The following is a 13093-nucleotide window of genomic DNA, read 5'->3' as shown; positions in this document are numbered from 1 at the left end:
TGGAGGAGAGTCCACAGCGGGGAGTCAAAGCCCCGGCCCCGGCCTCTCTGCACAAGGCACCAGGGTCTGCACCAGTGCCCAGCAGAGAGCCAAAGCTCCAGGCCCTTCACCACGAGGGGAACGGCCACGGCCAGAGGTGCCTTCAAGAACAGGACAGTGCGAACACAGCCCGAGGAGGCCCAGCCCTGACAGACAACCACGCAGGATGGACGCAGCCCGCGTGCTGGACCGTCCACACCACAGGGCAAGACTAGGAGGAAGCCAGCCCTCAGCCCTCAGCACGGCTCCCTTTGTGTCAAATCCCACGATCCCAGCCAAAGACGCCACCCGGAGGCCAAGGCCAGTGGACCCCAAGTCAACCCTGCACAGCAAACTGAGACCCCAGGACACAGCGTCGGGCAGCCCCCGCGCTCCAAGGCGGCCTCGCGTCGAGGAGAAGAGAGACCATCCGAGCAGGCTGCAAGTCTCCACCGGGGGACCCAAAAAGCCACGTCCCACGGCGCCTCCTGCAGTCCCCAGCACCACAGTGACCGAGTCCCAAGGGGTCAGGGTGACGAAACACCAGAAAAAGAGTTCAGAGGAATGGTTTTGAAAAAGCTCAGTGAGATCCTAAAAATGGACAAGTGAACACTCAAACAAGCTCAGGACAAGAATGGGGGAGAGGCGTGAGCATCTCGATGAGGACGGAGAATTACAAAAGGAACCTCGTGGAAATCTTGGAAAGGAAAAGTTCAACAAGTTTAAAAAAAAAAAAAACCCTCAGTTGGAGCCACAGATGATCAAGGAGAAAATATTACAGACAGAAAAACTCACCAAGTAAAAGAGAAGACCCCAAAGAATAAAATTAGAGAAAGCAAACATTACAACAGATACCACCGAAATCCAAAGGATCCAGGGAGAAGGTTTTTTCTAAAAGGGTAGACCAATAAATTGGAAAATCTAGAAAAAAAATGGAGAGACTTCTAAACACATGCAACCGACTGAAATTGGACCAAGAGCATATGAGTAACCTAAATAGGGCTGGGGAAGTGGCTCAGTGGTTCAGCACCCCTGGGTTCAATCCCTGGTACCAAAAAACAAAAAAAAAAACTAAATAAATAGATCCATAATAAGTAATGAGAATGAAGCAGTAATAATAATAAGCCCAGAACTGGATGTGTTCACTGCCAAATTTTACTAGACTTTGAAAGAATTAACACCAATGATGCTCAAACTGTTCCATGAAATAGAAAAAAGAAAAGAACCCTTCCAAACGCATTCTGCAAAGTGAGTATTACCTTGCTACCAAAACCTGATAAAGGCACACCCCACACAGAAGCAGGGATAAAACTCTATGCCAACATCCTGAGTGATACTCAAAAACTCCTCAAGAAAATATCGGCAAATCAAATTCAAGATCACATTGAAAGAGAAGGCACCATGATCAATTGTTTCATCCCAGGGATGCAGGGTGGCTCAGTATAAATTGATAAATATGCTACGGCACACGAATAGAATCAAAGATTTAGATCACGGGGTCATCTCTACAGATGCAGAGAAAAACCTTAGACACATTCCACATCCCTCCAGGAGAAAAGCCCTGAAGAAATTAGGTCTCAAAGTATCGGACCTCAACATGGTCAATAAAGGCTTTGGACAACAAACCCACAGCCCACATCCTACTGAATATGGAAAAAGTAAAGCCATTTCTCAAAGATCCGGAACAAGATAAAGTTGTCCTCTCTTGCCACTCTTATCCAATGCAGTACTAGAAATCCTAACCAGAGCAATTAGACAAGAAAAAGAAAGAAATATGAAAATAGGAAGCCAAATTATCACGGCTGTATGGTGATGATTTTCTACTTAGAAGTCAAGATTCCACCAAAATACTCTCAGAACTGATAAGCAACTCAGTAAAGTAGCAGGATCCAGAATCAATATATTAAAAATAGTAGCCTTTTCTGGACTGGGGCTGTGGCTCAGTGGTAGAGCACTTGCCTAGCATGTGTGAGGCCCTGGGTTCAATCCTCAGCACCACATATGAATAAACAAAGTGAAAAACCCATTGGTAACTAACAAAATGTTTTTTTTTTAAATAGTAGCTTTTCTATACAACAATCATGACTCTCAGAGAAAGAAATCAGGAGACCGATCCCATTCAAAATGCCTCAAAAACTAAACTAAAATAAAATGCCTACCTACTAAGGTGAAAAACCACTACAGTGAAAATTACCAAACCGTGAAGAAAGCAACTAAAGACGGCACCGGAAGACCCGTGCTTATGGAGTGGGGGGGGGGGATTATTATTGTTAAAATGGGCTGCTACCCAAAGCCATCTCCAGATCCAGTGCAATCCCCCTCCCTGAAACGCCCACGATTTTCCTCATGGAACGAGAAGAAAACAGCCCTAAAGTTCAAATGGACATTGAAGCGATCCCAAATAGACAAAGCAGTCCTGAGCAAAAAGAGCCACACCAGAGGCATCACGATTCCTGATTTCAAAACACACCGCAAAGCCTTATCGCAAAAACAGCCACGGTATTGGCATAAAAACAGGCAAGGAGACCCATGGTACAGAATGGAGGATCCAGAAATAAATCGACCCATCTACAGCCAAGCAATTAAGATGCCAGAAACATGAGAAAAGACAGCCTCTTCAACAGACGGTGCTTCTACGTCCGCATATCCAGATGTAGGAGACCGAAACCAGACCCCTAAGTCTCACCCCGCCCAAACACCAACTCAAGATGGGTCAAACACATTCGTGGAAGACAATCTGAAACCAGGAGAAAACATAAGACCCACATTCCAAGGTACGGGCCCAGGCAACTGTTTCCTTAACAGGACTCTGTCTTCTCGGATTTGATTATGTCAAATCGAAAATCTTCAGCACCGCCAAGGAAATAAGAGAGCAGGAAACCAGGGTGGAGGGAAGACCTGCAGCCCAGGGGAAATCTTTGCCAGCTCTTCATGAGACAGGGGACCAATATACAAAACATATAAAGAACTCCAAGCCGTGACCAAAGGACGTGCAATCCAATCAACGAATGGGCAAGTGAGCAGAACAGAAACTTCTCAAAGGAAGAAATTCAAAAATGCAAAAATGCAAAATTGGAGAACAATATGGAGGTCCCTGGAAATCTAAAAACAGAACCAGTAGGAGATCCAGCTATCCTTTTTCTGGGTGCACATCTAAAGGAAATGAAGGCAGCAAACAAAAGAGGTGACCATGCTCTCCTATCACCTGACAGTAGCTAAGACATAGAACCGACCTGGGTGCCTGTCGACGGATGAACGGATAAAGAAAACATGGCACAGAGACCAATGGAGTACGATTCAGCCAGGAAGAAGAATGAAATCCTACCATGAGTATCAGAAGAGATGGATCGGGAGAACTTTTTATGAAGAAAGAGAAGCCAGCCACAGAGAGCTAAGTGGCATGTGTTTTTCTGTCACGTGTGGAAACAAAACAAAAGAAAAAGAAAGTTGACCTAAAAATAAAACAGGAACTATTAGGGACTGGGAAAGAGATTGGGGAAAGAGGAAGACAGGGGATTAGAGAGGACAGATGTGATCAAAGCATGATTTGTATATGCAATGTCATGGCGAGACCCACTAACTTATACGATACGTGTAATAAAAATATTTCTAAATTTTAAAACTACCTTGGTCCTCATTCTACTTTCCTATGTAGAGTCTACCCTCCTGGTTCAAATCCCCGCTCTGCGCTGTGTGTCCCAGGTAAGCATCCAGCTGTCCAGAGCCGGCTCCCTGTGTTAGAGGGCCTGGTCACAGCTCCGCCTGCCAGGCCATCGTGGAGATAAAGCAAACAGATGCCCGTGGAGCTGGAGCCCAGGGCCAGCCGCAGCCAGCCTTCTGCACAGGAATCTGGGGAGCCAGAGTCCCCCCATGGGGACCCGCCCCAGCAGGCTCTGCTGCCACCTGCAGCACTTCCCTGGGTTTCCAGATCCATAATTCTCCCCAGAACCGTCCAGCACAGGACTCTTTATGGCCCCCGCAGATGGATGGAGAAAACCATCACACAGATACTAGGGGACCAAAATGTCATTAATTGTCACTTCTTTACCACCCTGCTCAAAGATCTGTTTTGACCAATCAGTGGTGCCTCCGGGGCAGGTTCTGAGGTCCTCCCTAAGGCAGGACCCATCCTCGTCCTCTGAAGCCTTGCATGTCCACGGTAAGAGCCTGCGAGGCCTCACCCGGAGCTGACCAGTGGTAGCAATCATTGCAGAGCTTAATGTTGGCATACTGGACATGGCTCTCCTGGAACTCCCCAGCAAGAAAGCCCCTCTCATCAGCTGTCCCGCACGTGGAGACAGGTCCCCGTGGGGCAGGACACAGGGGAGAACAGGCCTGCCCCCCTGAGCCGCTAGGCTGTGCAGGAGCCCCGAGGTTTCCAAGGCATTGTGCCCCCTCTAGTGGCCAGTATTTGAACTGCAACACCCATGTCCTAAGCACCCTCGACCCCAGCCAGGCTCCTGGAACAATGGGAATTGTCCCTGGGGACACCCAGAGGAACTTTTACTCCAGCTGAATGTAGGACAGTCCCCTCTCCCACATGACTTTCATTAAGTTATATGCGGAAGGGGAAAGGTAGTGGGCATTACCTCTTAAAAACAACAGAGATTAAGGGTTTTTGCCAAAATAAGGTTGCACCTTGAATCCTTTGCCAGTGGATTTCAAAGCCAGGTCGTACCTGGAGGGGACGGGGAGGTGGGGGAATTTGTTTGTGCTGAGCAAGAAGGGGCTTCCTGTTGCTAAACCGGATCCGCAGTGCTTATGCAATCTCCTTTGATGATTGGTGCAAATTAACTGAAACACAGAGAGGTACTTTCCCTGGAAATCCACCAGGGCTAAAGGTGGAGGGAAGTCAAGGCTGGGCCAGCAGCAGGGGCTGCCACGCCCCAGCAGACAGCGGCAGAGAGATGCTGGGCAGGGCCCAAAGGCAGCCCCCAGACCATCTGAATACCGGTCCGAGGCGCCCAGCACAGCCCCAAATCAGCTCTCTGGGGAGACTCCTTGAGGTTCCCTCATCTCACCCACAATTTTCTTTTCTTTGTTCAGCTGAAGCCATTTCCCACCAGAAGCCAGTGAGTTTCCCATTTTCTTGATAAATTTCCCCTCGCTAAGGTTGAAAACCCTCCAGCTTCCTCTGAATAGCAGCTGGACTCCGGCTAACCCCACACCCTCCCTACCCATCATCAGAATTACTCCCTCTTTATGGTAAATGACCCAAAGCTGAGCCCAAGGCGGAAGTCCGTCAGTGACAGATGACAGCCCACCACACAGTACCCTACGCAGTCAGAAGCCAGCCACGCTTGCTGCCCCAGAGAATGGACATGGCAGAGCTCTGCCCCGGGACACCCCGTAAGTGGGCATCTAGGTCTGTGACGTACTTGCACAAGCAAGAGCTTGTGGTAACGGTAAGAGCCTGCGTCAGGAGTCTGGCTTAGAAGGGCATCCGTGCCGGGTGTGCTCAGTGGTACAGCGCTCACCTAGACGGGGTCAAGGCCCAGGCTCCCTCCCCAGCATCCCAAGACATAAAGAAAGACCCACTGTGTGCACCTGCCCCAAGTGAGGTGGATTCCAAAGACGCCTTCCGGAATCTCGCATCCCATCTTTATCCCTCACCCCCAAGGAGCTTGCATTATGGTGTAGATACGAGGTGTCCCCCCACCGTCTCAAGTGTGACACTGTTCGAGAGAGAGTTTAGAGGTGCAGTGATTGGGTTAGGAGAGCCTTTAGATAACCAAGGCTTTAATCCACTGGAATGGATCAACCCGGTGGGTCATGGACTCGCTGTAGGCAGGAAGGTGCAGATGAAGGAGGTGCGTCCCAGGGATGTGCTTTGGGGTTCTTAGTTCGTCCTTGGTGAGCAGAGCTCTCTCTGTTCCCTGTGCTGAGCCGCTTTCCTTCTGCAGGCCCTGCTGCCCCATGTTCTGTCTCTCCTCAGGCCCAGAGAAATGGAGTCAGCCCACCATGCACTGAACCTCTGGAACCAGAGCCCCAAATAAACTTCTCCTCCTCTAAAATTGTTCTTGTCACGTCTTTTGTTCCCAGGGACATTAAAAAAAACCTGACTAAAACAGCTGGGTTTGCAGCCTTCGTTGGAAGGAGGCCGAGCACCGCTCATGATAGCCTTCCTTTGCCCCTAGACGCGGTGAGGTGGGGGAGACAGGTGTTTGTAGGTACCACGCCGGGGGTGCTCAGCGGATGCTCTCCAATGCTCAGGAGTGGAAGGATCACCTAGCAAATGACCAGGAGATGAATGTCCAACAAGGAGAAATGAATACGATTCAAACCACACCCCAACTCCGACGCCGGGGGAATTAAAGAACTAAATAGACAGAGCCAAAACGCATGTGCGCTGCAAACCTGAGTGGGCATCGGCCCTGCAGGGCTGGTGAAAACAGGCATGGGCCCAGCCCAGAGCAGAGGACCCCAGAGCCTGCCTGTCAGCAGGGTTTCAGGGGACGCCCCAAAGCTGCTGCCCCAGGAAACACACACCAAGAACCCATGCTCTCTGGCTTTGTAGTATTTAATCTTTTTCTTAAACTATTTACTTACTCTCATTTGTTATACATGATGGCAGAATGCAATTCATTTCATATTACACATGTGGAGCACAATTTTTCAGGTCACTGATTGTACACAAAGTATTTTCACACCATTCGTGTCTTCATACATGTACTTAGGATGGTGATGTCTAACTCATTCCACCATCATTCCTACCCCCTGGCCCCTCCCTCCTCTCCCTCCCCCTCCCTCCCCCTCCTCCCCTTTGCCCTATCTGAAGTTCCTCCATTCCTCCCATGCTCCCCCCTCTCCCTGGTCATCATGGGTCAGCATCCTCATATCAAAGAAAACATTGGGCCTTTGGTTTGGGGGGGATTGGCTTGCTTCACTTAGCATTATCTTCTCCAACTCCATCCATGCAAATGCCGTGATTTTATTCTCTTTTAATGCTGAGTAATGTTCCATTGTGTAGATATACCACAGTTTCCCTATCCATTCATCTCCTGAAGGGCATCTGGGTCGGCTCCACAGTTTTGCTATTGTGCATGGTGCTGCTATGAACTGACTCCATCTTAAAGCAAACTGAGAAACCACAAACCCAAGAGATGGGAGCCATGCTTCCCAGGCATGTCCTGGTGAAATGCAGATTCCCAGCCAGGAAGGCGTCTAAAATTGGGTGACAAATACAGGAGTCTGCGTTTTTAAACAAATCCCCAGAGGCGAGTCTAAGGCACAGCCAGGTGTGGGAATTACCAGGTTTATTGACTCATAATTAAAAATTTTATAGCATGAGGGATGGGGGTGTAGCTCAATGGTACAGCATTTGCCTGGCATGTATGAGGGGCCCAGGGTTCAGTATCCAGTACAAAAAAAAAAGTGTATATATATATATATATATATATATATATATATATATATATAAAGTATATATATATATATATATATATATATATAAAGTATATATATATATATATATATATATATATATATATATGTGTGTGTGTGTGTGTGTGTGTGTGTATCACTAAAATACAAGTAATGGGGGGATATACATATGCATGGGCTAGAGTAGCAACCTGGGCAGCTCCACTATCTGAACAGCTAATTCAAATATCTACGAGAAACTCCACTCGAGTTTTTGCCACTAAAACAATAGCCCATCGTCCCTTCTGGAACTCTGCAAGTTACGTCTATAATAAAATAATTCCACTGCTCCTTGTCCACACAAGGTCCTCAAGTCCACCAACGAGAAGGAGGAGGAGAATTCTCCACAGACCCCCTCCCCCCTTAAACTAAATAAAATAAATGAATGGGGCTGGGGCTCAGTGGCAGAGCGCTGGCCTAGCATCCGTCAGGCCCTGGTTTCGCTCCTCAGCACCGCACGAAAGCAAAGTGCGTCCACCTACAACTAAAAATATATACTAATAAAAAATGCAAACGTGGCTTGAGTCCCGCCCTCGGGCTCCCCGGCACCTGTGAGCACTGCGCTCCAGGGCCCGTGGGGGGTCGCAGCCAAGGAAACCAACACTAGAGGTGCCATTTACTGGGTCCCAGCATGTGCTCATGCACAGGCACGTGCTCCCGGGTTCGTGGTCGGAATGCACCGCGCAGCACCGTTATCCCCCCTCCACCGGAATGAAGTGGAGACTCCCCCGAGCGCCCCACCTGGGCTCCGCGGGAGGAGGGGTCCGCCCACCCCCCAGGACGCACTTCTTGTTCCTTCGGCCGATAAAAGGGGGGCTCTTGTGCCCCGAGGAGCTACCTGGGAGTAGCCCTGCTGCAGGTCAAGCCTGCAAGGTCCAAGCTGGCCTGGGGCAGGGCAAGCAGGTGGTCGGGGGTCGCCCGACTCAGAGCGCGCAGTGCAGCCTGCCCTGGCCCCTGGAAGAGGCCGGGCTGCCCAGGTGCGCCGGCCCAGTCCAAGCGCCCACCGGCGAAGGCAAGATCCCGGGAAGACCCCGGGCGCACGAGGCGCAGGCCCACCTGGACACCGCCTCGCGCCCCCGCGGCCACGTGCGCGCAGGCCAGCTCATACCGCGGGCGCACGCGCACACACGGAGGGCGGTCTTAAATTCAAATGGCCGGGCACGAAGAATTCTTTAGCATGTCCAACGTAGTGCAGGGGTCATCCGCTAAACCAAAAGCTGACATTCATGTCCAACCGGGCATCTCCTATTTTATTTGGCAGCCTCCTGCCCTCCCCCGCCCCCCAGGCCTAAATGCCTAGGAAGAGCTTCTGTGTGCCTGACTGGGGGCCCTCCAGCACCCCCATATGCCGTATCCCTCCATGGGCCCCATTATACCCAGCGTTCAAATGACAAGATGCTTTTTCCTTGGACTCTGAGTTGCTTAGAAATAATTTTACATTTGCGAACATGTGAGGGCATTCTAGCTTTTGCATCATTAACGTCCAACCTCATTACATGGTGGGGAGAGAACACTCTCTACCCCTCCCCAGTGGGTCACTGCACTCCATCTTAATCTTTCACTCAACATGCTCCCACCTCAGGACCTTTGTATGGGCTGTTCCTGCGCAAAACTTGCCCCCTGCCGTTCTTTCTATGTGTGGTCACATGTCACCACCTAGAGGCCTCCCAGTCACCTTCTATGCCGTTACCATCCCAATCCAACCTTTCCTGGCTCCCTAACTGCCCTGGCTTTTGTCCCTGTAGTAGCAATCTCCGCCTGATGGATTTACCAAGTTTGTGGCCCATTGTCTACAGGTGAAGAAGGCAGGAGTCCAGGAACTGCTGGCTTTGGGCACCTTGAGGGGCTCCTGGTTGATGGACATAATGAATTATGAAGCAGTGATTCCAGATTTGTTGACCCCCACTTCACAACCAGGTCGAGGTTGCCTGGGAATTGACCAGGATGTGTCTCACCCTGGGGAGCAGCGTTCCCCTGCCTCCAAGATCAGGCTCCTCTGTGATCAGGGGTACGGGTGATGTCAGCGAACCCCACACTGATGGTGTTCATATCCACAAATCACATTCACCATCTTACCAATTCCCAGAGCAACCCATCCGTTACCCCCACGGTTCCAATAAGCCACCCAACTGAATTTTCTTGTGTTCACCGATTCTGAGATGTCAATTTCTTGTCCCACAGAGTGGGGACAGCTTGTCCCTGCTACCTGGGAGCAGAGGCTCACCTAGGAGACTCAAAGGCTACAATGACAGGGCCGGGACCACACTCACCTGGAGGGGTCTTCACTCGAGGGTCTGCCGGTGCCACTGGCCGTCAGCTGGACTTCAGTGGGCATTTTGGTGGGGACACCTGTCTGGCCATCCTGTGGTCTCTGTGCACATGCTGGTTTGGGTTTCTGATGCCGTCCCAATGACCATGGATGTCAGGGGGGCCACAAGCAGGTGAGACTTCTACTCCTTTAGGACAGGAGGTGGCTCCCACAAGAGGTCCCAGGCTCCCTCAGCCAAGAAGGGAGCTGGCTTCCCATCTACCTGCCGAGTGGGAAGGTAATTGGCTTCAGGTGGGCTGGACCCCAGCCCTACAGGTAAATTACTGCAGCTATTCAACAAAACACACACAGCCCCGCACCATGGCGCATGCATATAATCCCCGTGACTTGGAAGCCTGAGGCAGGAGGATCGTGAGTTCAAGTCCAGCCTGGGCAACTTGGATGGGGGTGGAGCGTCTCACACAGGAGGCAGAAGATGATGGACCCACGTCCTCTGCAGAATCACCCAGAGTTGCAGGCGGCTGCCCACAAGACAGCTGAGTGGTAGGGGTGGCCCCACCAGGTCCCCTATCCACAAAGACCAACATCACAGCACCCCCAAATCCCTGGTCCTTGGAGCAGCCACGGAGCAGATCTGAATGGACCTCCTTGGGCGGCAGATGGATTCCCTTCACCAGGAGGCCTGGGAAAGACTGAGCAAGTTCTGACCAAGCCTCATTATGCTCTGAATTCCAGGAATTCTTATGTGATCATCAGACTCCGGGCATCAGAGCAGTTTAATTCTCTTGAATTTTTAAGCCCGGTCTTTTTATATACAGTAGAAATTCAAATGCAGCCAGAGAAACAAGGAGAAGTTGAGCACAGTGCCCCCTGCTCTGGGGGACACTGGACATGCCCTGCCGCCGGCTCCTACCGGCCCTGTCCTTGGAGTGTCCAGTTCACTGGGAGAGCTGCTGGGTCTCAGAAGTGACTTGTCAACTTTGTTTTGAAGAGTGGGGGGACACGGCCTGGTAGAAACCTTTGGAGAACTAACTTTACACTTCCTGAAGTCTGCCACCCGCCTCCCCCTCTGCAGCCTGCGCCCGGTGGGGACAGGGGCACGGTTCTGTCTGCGCACATCCACGGAGGGGTCCCGAGAGGCCACCGCAGCCCCCAGCGCCCCGCCGCGCTCCCGCTGGTCTCCAAGGGCCTGGACCTCCGCGCACACCTCGAGGGGACCCGCCGCTTCCCGCCGCGCGTCCTGGTCCCCCGAGTGTCCCTGTCATCTTGCACCGCGAGGCCCTGCGAGAGCGCTCCCCAAGGCTTCGGCATGTTTTCCTCTTGTGGTTACTTTGAAGTTTGTTGAATCGTATTGTTTTGACGGGACTGTCACATCACAAAACGTGCTGCTGACTAGAAACATATGCAGGACCTTTTTTTCCATTTTTCTTTCTTCCTGGGTTTTTTTTTTTTTTTTTTTTTTGTAACCGCCACCACCCTCTGCAATGAAACGCACGGCCGCAAGAGGGCAGCAGAAGGCCGCGCTTGGGCTCCACGGGTGGCGAGCAGAGCAGACGGGACCCGGAGGGGCGGTGCAAACCTCGGGGACACTGGGTTCATGCATGTCCTTTCATTGAGACCCAGACCGGCATCCCTCAGTGACAGTACGTCCCTAGGGGGGCAGGCCAAGGAAACGGAATTAATAATAACAAACCGCAGAATTTCCAGTTGGTAGGAACTTTTCAAAAGTAACCCTACATATTCCCATAGAATTTGATGCAAACTCGGGTGAAAGCAAATAGAGCAACAGCTGTGAGCATGAATGTGAAGAAATCTGAAGGTCCTGTCAATTACGAAATGCAGAAAAGATTTTCTCTATATCAGAAGCTCCAAAAAAAAAATAGCTTGATTGAAAATTACGATCCTCTTGTAATAGAGGGTCCCTAAGTACTGCAAACATTTCATAGATAGCAACGATTTCAAAGAGGACTTTTGGACTTCGTGATGTGGTTTCATCAATTTGGAGAAAGGAATAGGAAAAGGTTTTAAATGAGAAAGTTAATGTTATAAGTCGCCCTTGCTTATTACGGACGATGCTGAAGGAGAAACTGAGACCTTCACATCAGAGAATTCTGTCCAACATTTACCTGTGTGTCATTAGAGAGGATAATCCACCTCCCTGGGCTTAGCTCTACTTCTGCAGGGGATGAAGAATAACAGATCAGATGTGTCACCTGGTGCACAGATGCTGAAGCAGGTACACTAATGACCTTTACATCCAGCTGTGCAACTTGAGAAACGCCACTCTTTGGTGTTAGTTTTAAAAAGAATGTCTCTCCATGGCTGTGGATTGGAAATTGGGTCCCCTGTGACATGCTTTGAGCTTTCCCAGGAAAACTTTTGCTGATGTTTTACTGGGTTCATGAAAATGATCACAACTGATCCTGGGGACCGTTCAGACACCATGGTCCCCAGCCAGGCTCCGGTGGATCCAGGAACCAACTTGTAGATGGTGTCCACGACATCAACTTCACATCAACGGCTGAAATAAGGCGTCTGCAGAGTACTTTGCCAAGCACTTGCTGGGGGTGGGGGAGGAGGCCGGAAGAGGGACTCTTCCTTCTGTAAAGGAATCTTCACAAACACAGGAGTTCAAAACTCAGTGACAACTCGCAGATGGCTGCCTTCGTGGAGGGTCTCATCAGCACATCCCAGTTTCAGGTTTCTACTGACCACACGATCTGGGATTGGGGCAGATCCACTGGGCACGGGGTTGACTCCCAACGCCTGGGTCTTGGTGACCAGTGCATTTCTGCCCTCTCTGGGTGCCGCAGTCTGGCTGGGCACAAATGCCGCAGTCTGGCTGGGCACAAATGCCGCAGTCTGGCTGGGCACAAAATCACGAGCCAAGCCAATAGACGGCTCCTTGGGAAAAATTGCATCACTGGTGACACCATCAGCAAAGATATGTCAGCACTACCACAATTAACATGGGGTGCGCTTGCATCTGGGGTCAGGTCTGGTTTTTCCACACATGTCGGATTCCTGGGGGCAGAAGGTGGCTGGGCACTTTAAAGCCTGGGGTGGCTGGAGGTGCATGCAGAAGAGGCCAGCGGAGGGGACTCAGAACTTTCCCCTGCGGGGACACCCCAGCCTGGGCAGCTGAATTGCATGGATTCCCTGAAGGGGCTGGGCTGGGGTGCACAGGCTGGCACCTCTGCAGCTTCCCAGGGAAGGGAGGGGATGGGAAGCCGGTGGTTGGGCACCCAGTGGGGGGATCCTTTCAGACTGGCCCTCTAGCCCACCATTGCCTAAAAGAAAGGGGGTTTCAGCGAGGCAGGGGAGGGGTGAGCTCAGCATCACCAACTGGTCTACTTAGTTCTACGAAAAAATCTGCCCCTCGTC

This window comes from Marmota flaviventris, chromosome 20 (assembly GCF_047511675.1).
Source record: "Marmota flaviventris isolate mMarFla1 chromosome 20, mMarFla1.hap1, whole genome shotgun sequence".
Classification (NCBI taxonomy): Eukaryota; Metazoa; Chordata; class Mammalia; order Rodentia; family Sciuridae; genus Marmota; species Marmota flaviventris.
Note: the sequence above shows the minus strand (reverse complement) of the source record.